This window comes from Elephantulus edwardii, unplaced genomic scaffold (genome assembly GCF_000299155.1).
Source record: "Elephantulus edwardii isolate Elephantulus edwardi_28Jun2011 unplaced genomic scaffold, EleEdw1.0 scaffold00010, whole genome shotgun sequence".
Classification (NCBI taxonomy): domain Eukaryota; kingdom Metazoa; phylum Chordata; class Mammalia; order Macroscelidea; family Macroscelididae; genus Elephantulus; species Elephantulus edwardii.
Window position 1 is genome coordinate 16,156,389 of NW_006399760.1, and position 6,745 is coordinate 16,163,133.

Here is a 6,745-nt window from a genome sequence, read left to right on the forward strand (position 1 = left end):
TAGAAAAAGATGGAATTCTCCCAGATGCATTCTATGAAGAAAACATATCCTTGATATTAAAGCCAAGTAAAGACACCACCAAAATATAAAACTGTATGCCAATTTATCTTGTGAACATAGATGCAAAAACCCTCAATAAAATCCTGGCCAGTAGAATCCAAAGATACATCAAAAAATTTACCATGATTAAGTGGGATTCATAACATGCAAGGATGTTATGGTATATTAAGGTATGAAAAGATGGTTCAACGTAAGGAAAACAATCAGAGTAAATGATCACATTAACAAAGAAAAGAAAAAGAACCACATGATCCTAGCAATTGATACAGAAAAGACCTTTAACAAAATCCAACACCTTTTCCTGATTAAAACAATCAAAAAAATAGGAAAAGAAGGGTATTTTCTCAACATAGTAAAAAGTATATACATAAACCTGAGAGTCAGCACTGTTCTCAGTGGAAAGAGGTTAAAGGCATTCCTTTTGAGAACAGGAAGTAGGTAAGGATGCCCACTATCACCTCTCCTATTCAATATTGTATTAGAAGTCTGAGTGGTAGAACTAAGACAAGAAAAGGAAATAAGAGGTATCCAAATTGGCAAAGCAGAGGTAAAATTATATCTATATGCAGATGATATGATTTTATACTTAGAAAACCTTAAAGATGCATCAAGAAAACTGTTGGACATAGTTGACCAATTAAGCAAAGTGGCAGGATACAAGATCAACATACCAAAAATGAGTTGACTAGTGACAAGAAGAACATAGAACTGGAGCTAAAAAAATAAATAAATAAATCCTCATCACAATAGCTATTCACAAGATTAAATACTTGAGAGTAAATCTAATTACAAACACAAAGAATCTCTTCAAGGAAAATTACAAAGTATTAGCAAAAGAGACAAAAAGAGATCTGGAAAATTAGAAGAATATACCTTGATCATGGATAGGAAAACTCAATATTGTGAAAATGACAATCCTACCAAAGGCACTCTACACGTTCAATGTAATCCCAATCCAAATACCAATTTCAAATGAACGGATAGAGAAACTGTGGTATATTCACACAATGGAATACTATGATGCATTGAAAACCAAAGAACTCATGAAATGAAATGGATGACCCTGGAGAACATTATGCTGAGTGAAATATCTCAGTCACAAAAAGACAAGTATGACAACGCCACTGTTATAAAACAGGACTGGCTGTTCCCCTCAACTGAGGTTGAGGGGAAACTAAAAAAAAAGGGTGCGGAGGATAAATAATCTATACCACATTGAAACAGATGAGGGAGAGAATAAAAGGAACATATAATTAGGTATTATTAGCATGACAAGAGTTCAGAATAAGAGCTGCATAGTAAAGTGAACTGGAGGGGGGCACTGTATAACAATGTAAGAATTTCTTTTCAAAAGAAAAAAGTGAACTGGGGGGAGGGGAGAGGGCAGGAAAGAAAATGTACAACAATGAATGGGTGGAAACCCAAGTTCTCTATAGACTTTCATTAAAATCTCAATAAATTAAAAAAAAAAACACGTTGGAAAGGAAGGCAGCTCACTGAAGGCTGTTTTATATTCTTTGTGTAGATGGCATTTGAGATAGACCAACCACCCGTAGAACTGCCATTTACATGCTGAATTAACTTTACAAAGAAATGATAAAAGTTGTCAGCGTATAATTTTGTAAGGATAATCTGTATGAAAAAATTCTACTGTATATTTGTAAATATAGTCAGTATCTTAAGTTATTTGTTGTTGTTAGGAACTTTCAAGTTGAGTATCACTCATAGGAACCCTATGAACAACAGATCTGAGCCTATGCTCAATAGAGCATACTTCGATTAGGCAATCAGATATGGGTTAAGAGGCTGAGACTTTGTATGGGGAATCACAGAGGTGGAAGAACAGTTGCAATTGTTGCTAGTGATTGGGATGTAGAATGTGAGAATCATGAATGTGGAAAAATTAGAGATTATTAAGGAAGAAATTGAACACATAAATACTGACATATTGGGCATTAGTGAAATTAAATTGATTGGCATGGGACATTTTGAATCAGATAATCTTACTACTGCACTGGAGAAAGAACAGGACCACATTTACAATGGAAATACAATCTTCTTAGTGATAGGATAATATCCATTAGCATACCAGAAAGACCTGTTAATACCACTATCATTTAAATAAATGTGCCTACAAAGAGAAGGAAATGGATGACTTTTACCAACTTTGGCAGTCAGAAATCAATTGAACATCCATCCACCAAGAAGCATTAATACTAAAGGGCAACTGGAATGGAAAAGTTGGGGAAAGGGGGCATAATGATGTTTGTATGATCTGTAGAGACTGCTGCATCAGATCTTGGCCAAAATGACAACAGCAGCCAGACCAACTTTTGAGACTGCAAGAGGTGGAAATGGAAAAGGAGAAGGTGATTTGAACCAGCTTCCTAAGCAGTATTCAAGCAAAGAGCCACCTTCACATACAAAGGTAAAATACAGACAAACAACTCAGGATACCCCTGAAGAAGTTTGCAATTGGGACTTCAGAAGAGAGTCAGACGAGAGATAAAGAACTGCCGTGAGAGAAAAAAAAAAGACATGGTCCCACACAAGAACATACAACTTCTTCTTCAGTGTCAAAGAAGCCTAGGCTAGACCAGATTCCTGCTGCTCACCTTGATGCAGATGATCCTCTAACAGACGAGGAGGACGAAGATGAAGATTATGAAGAGGAGAGTGATGATAATGATGATGATATTTCAGCTCTTTTTGCAGAACTAGAAAAAATTGAAAAAAGAAAGAGCTGAATAGCAAGCCAGGAAGGAACAAGAACAAAAAGCTGAAGAAGAGAGAATCCACATGGAAAATGTTCTGAGTGGAAGCCCACTTCTTAATCTCACTGGTCCATCCCAGCCTCAGGCTAACTTCAAAGTAAAAAGAAGACAGGATGATGACATTGTCTTTAAAAACTATAGGAAAGGTGTAAATGATCAGAAGAAAGATAAAAGATTTGTAAATAACACACTGAAATCGGAATTTTACAAAAAGCTCATGGAGAAATATATAAGTAGTACAGTTTTATGTGCTTAATTATTAAAATACTGTAATATGTAAAAAAAAGTTTGGAAAAGGGAAGAAGAATTCGTAGTTGGAAAACATGGACTTGGTGACAGAAATGAGGCTGGAAATAGAATGAGAGAATCCTGTATAGTCAATGATTCATTCATTACAGATACCTTTTGTAATAAACACAAATTACCACTATAGATGTGTACTTTACCTGACTGTCTACACAGAAATCAAATTGATTAAATCTGTGGGGAAAAAATTGAGAAGCTCAATATCAGCTGTGAAAAGTGGGCCAGATACTGATTGTGGAACAGACCATCAACTTTTCATATGCAAGTTCAAACCAAAGAAAATTAAATCAAATCCGCAAGAACCAAAATTTTATCTTAAGTCTATGCCACTTGAATTTAAAAACCATCTCATGAACAGGTTTGAGGCCTGGAACACTAATAAACAAAGACTGTCTGAGAGGATATCAAGAATATCCATGAGGAATGCAAAACAGCACTACAAAGACAGAAGAGAAGGAAAGATCAAGAAGGATGCCAGAAGAGACTCTGAATATTGCACTAGAGTTCTGAGAAGCCAAAGCAAAGGGAAGAAATCAAGAATTAAGGAGTTAAATGGAAGACTTCAAAGAACAGCTGTGAAAGACAAAAAAAAGTATTATAATAAAATGTGCAAAACACCCTTGAGTCAGAAAATAAAAATGGAAGAATCTGCTCTGAATTTCTTAAGCTGAAGAAACTGAAGAACAAATTCAAATCTCGAGTTACAATACGTAAAGATGCTATGAGCAGAATGTTAAAGGATCCAAAAAGCATCAAAAGAAGATGGAGGAGCAAGTAATAAATGTTGGAGAGGATGTTGGCAAGATAGGAAATCTTAAGCATTTTTCCTGAGATTGTAAAATGGCACCATCATTCTGGAAGACAGTTTTGCATTTCCTCAGAAAGCTAAACATAGAAATTCCATATGACCCAGCTATTCCATTGACTGGAGTAACCCTTGAGAAAATGAGACCTGAGACACAAATGGAAACATGTACACCAATGTTCATAACAGCTTTATTGGTAACAGACCAAATGTCCAACCACAATTGAATGGACTGAGAAATTGTGTACATTCACATGATGGGATCATGGGAGAAACTTAATATCAGCTGTCAAACCCAAGAATGGACTGTGGAACAGGCCATCAATTAATCACATATAAGTTCAAATCGAGGCTGAAGGAAATTAAAACAGTCCTCAAGAACCAAAATATAATCTTGAGTCTATCCTACCTGAATTTAAAAATCACCTAGAGAATAAGTTTGCATTGACATCAGGAATTGGAGAATCAAAAGGTAATAGCTCTCTCTCAGCATTTCTCAAACTGAAAAAAACTGAAAAGTAAATTCAAGCCTTGAGTTATAATACTAAAGAACACTATGGGGGAAATCTTGAATGACCTAAGAATCATCAAAAGAGGATGGAGAGAATACACAAATCCCTGTACCAAAAAAGAATTGGTAGATACAGAAATATTTCAGGAAGTACCACATGATCAAGAGCCAATGATAATGAAGAAAGAAGTTCAAGTTGCATTGAAGGCATTGACAAAAGAATAAAGCCCCAGGAATTGATGAAATACCAGTTGACATGTTTCAACAAATGGAAGCAGCTCTTGACAGGCTCAATTCTCTACCCTAGGAAATTTGGAGGGCAGCTGCCTGGCTGACTGGCAGAGATTCATGTTTGCTCCCATCCCCAAGAGAGATAATAGCAGAATGTGGACATTGTTTAACTATATAATTATTATTACACGAAGGCAAAATACTACTGAAGATCTTTTCAAATTGACTAGAACAGTACATGGAAAGAAAGCTATCAGAAGTTGCAGCTGGATTTAGAAGAGCCCGGGGCTCCTGCAGTATCATTGTAGTTGTCGGATAAATCCTGGCTGTAGACAAAGAATACCAGAAGAATGTCTATTTGTTCTTTGTGAACAATACGAAGGCATTTTGTGTAGATCATAACAAACTATGGCTAACATTGAGAAAATGGGAATACTAGAACACTTAATTGCACTCAAGTAAAATCTATACCTAGACCAAAAGGCTATTGTGCACAAAAAGCAAGGAAACAATATATGGTTTAAAATGAAGAAGAAAGTGTGTCAGGGTTGTATCCTCTCTCCATACTTATTCAGTCTGTATGTTGAGCAAATTGTTTAAGAAACTAACATTGTGAAGAAGAATGTCACATCAGAAAGCAGATGAAAAGTCATTAATAAGCTACTATGTGTAGATGACACAATTTTGCTTGCTGAAAGTGAGGAGTACTTGAAGTGCTTGCTATAGATCAAACAATTCAGTCTTCTTTATGGATTGCATCTCAACATCAAGAAAACAGAACTTCTCACACTGAACTAATGGACAAAATCATGATAGATGGAGAAAAATTGAACTGTCAATGACTTCATCTTATTTGGATCCGCAATCAACATCCTTGGTACCAGCAGTCAAGAGATCAGGAGATGTATTCCACTGGGAAAGTCTGCAGTCATGGATCTTTCCAAATTATTGAGGAGCAATGATGTTAGTTTGAGGACTAAGGTGTGCTTGACTTAGGCCATGATCACCAATCACTTGCTATGTATCTGAGAGGTGGACAATGTATAGTAAGTATGACAGAATAAGAACTGATGTCTTTAATCTGTGGTATTGGAGAGTACTGAATAGTCCACGGACTGCCAAAAGAATAAACAGATATATGAGAGAGAAAGTGCACTAAGAGGGCTACTTAAAGGCAGTGAAGATACAGATTTGTCCTAAATGGTTTAGCCATGTTGCTAGGAGAGGCTATTCCTTGGAGAGAAACATCATGCTCAGTGAGACAGAAGGTTAGTGAAAGAGAGGGAGATCTTCAACCAGATGGATTGACATAGTGACTGCAGCAATAGGATCAAGTTAGTCAGAGATTATGACCATGGCATAAGATCAGATAGGTTTCAGATCTGTTATTTATAAAATCAATAAGTGTCTTACTTGACTCAATGACACTAAACAACAAGAACAAAACATTTTTCTGGTGTTCTTTGCTTTCAGTCTATCTGAAATGAGCAGTGAAATTCTTTGTGTTACGGCTTCTTCTGTTTCAGTCTGAGTTTCTGACAACTCCCAGCTAATGTATTTTCGGTGTCATTGTTGTTGTTGTTATGTGCCATCGAGTCACTTGCGACTCATAGCGACCCTGTGTACAAGAGCTCTAAACGCTGTTCTATCCTGTGCCAACCTAACAATCTCAAACGCACTCATTCCCACCACTCCAGTTACAGAATCGATCCATCTCATCGAAGGTCTTCCTCTCCTTTGCCGCCCCTCCACTCTTCCAAACATGATGTCCCTCTCCAAGGACCAGTCCTTCCTTGCAACATGCCCAAATATGTCAGACGAAGCCTCAGAATCCTTGACTCCAAGGAGCCTCCCGGCTTCACTCTCTCCAGGACAAACCTGTTTGTTCTCCTAGCAGTCCATAGTATATTCAACACTCTTGTCCACCATCATAGCTCAAAGGCATCAATTCTCTTTCTATCGTCCCTATTCACTGTCCAACTCTCTGATGCATAAAATGCAATTGCGAAGACTATAGCCTGGATCAGGCACACCTTAGTCTCCAGCCTGATGTTGTTG

The 6,745-nt window shown here is 36.9% G+C and overlaps 1 pseudogene; it reads left to right on the forward strand.

The window, feature by feature from the left end:
* Window positions 1-2,368: 2,368 nt before the first annotated feature.
* LOC102845488 lies at window positions 2,369-3,090 on the forward strand (annotated as a pseudogene).
* The last annotated feature ends 3,655 nt before the right edge of the window (window positions 3,091-6,745 follow it).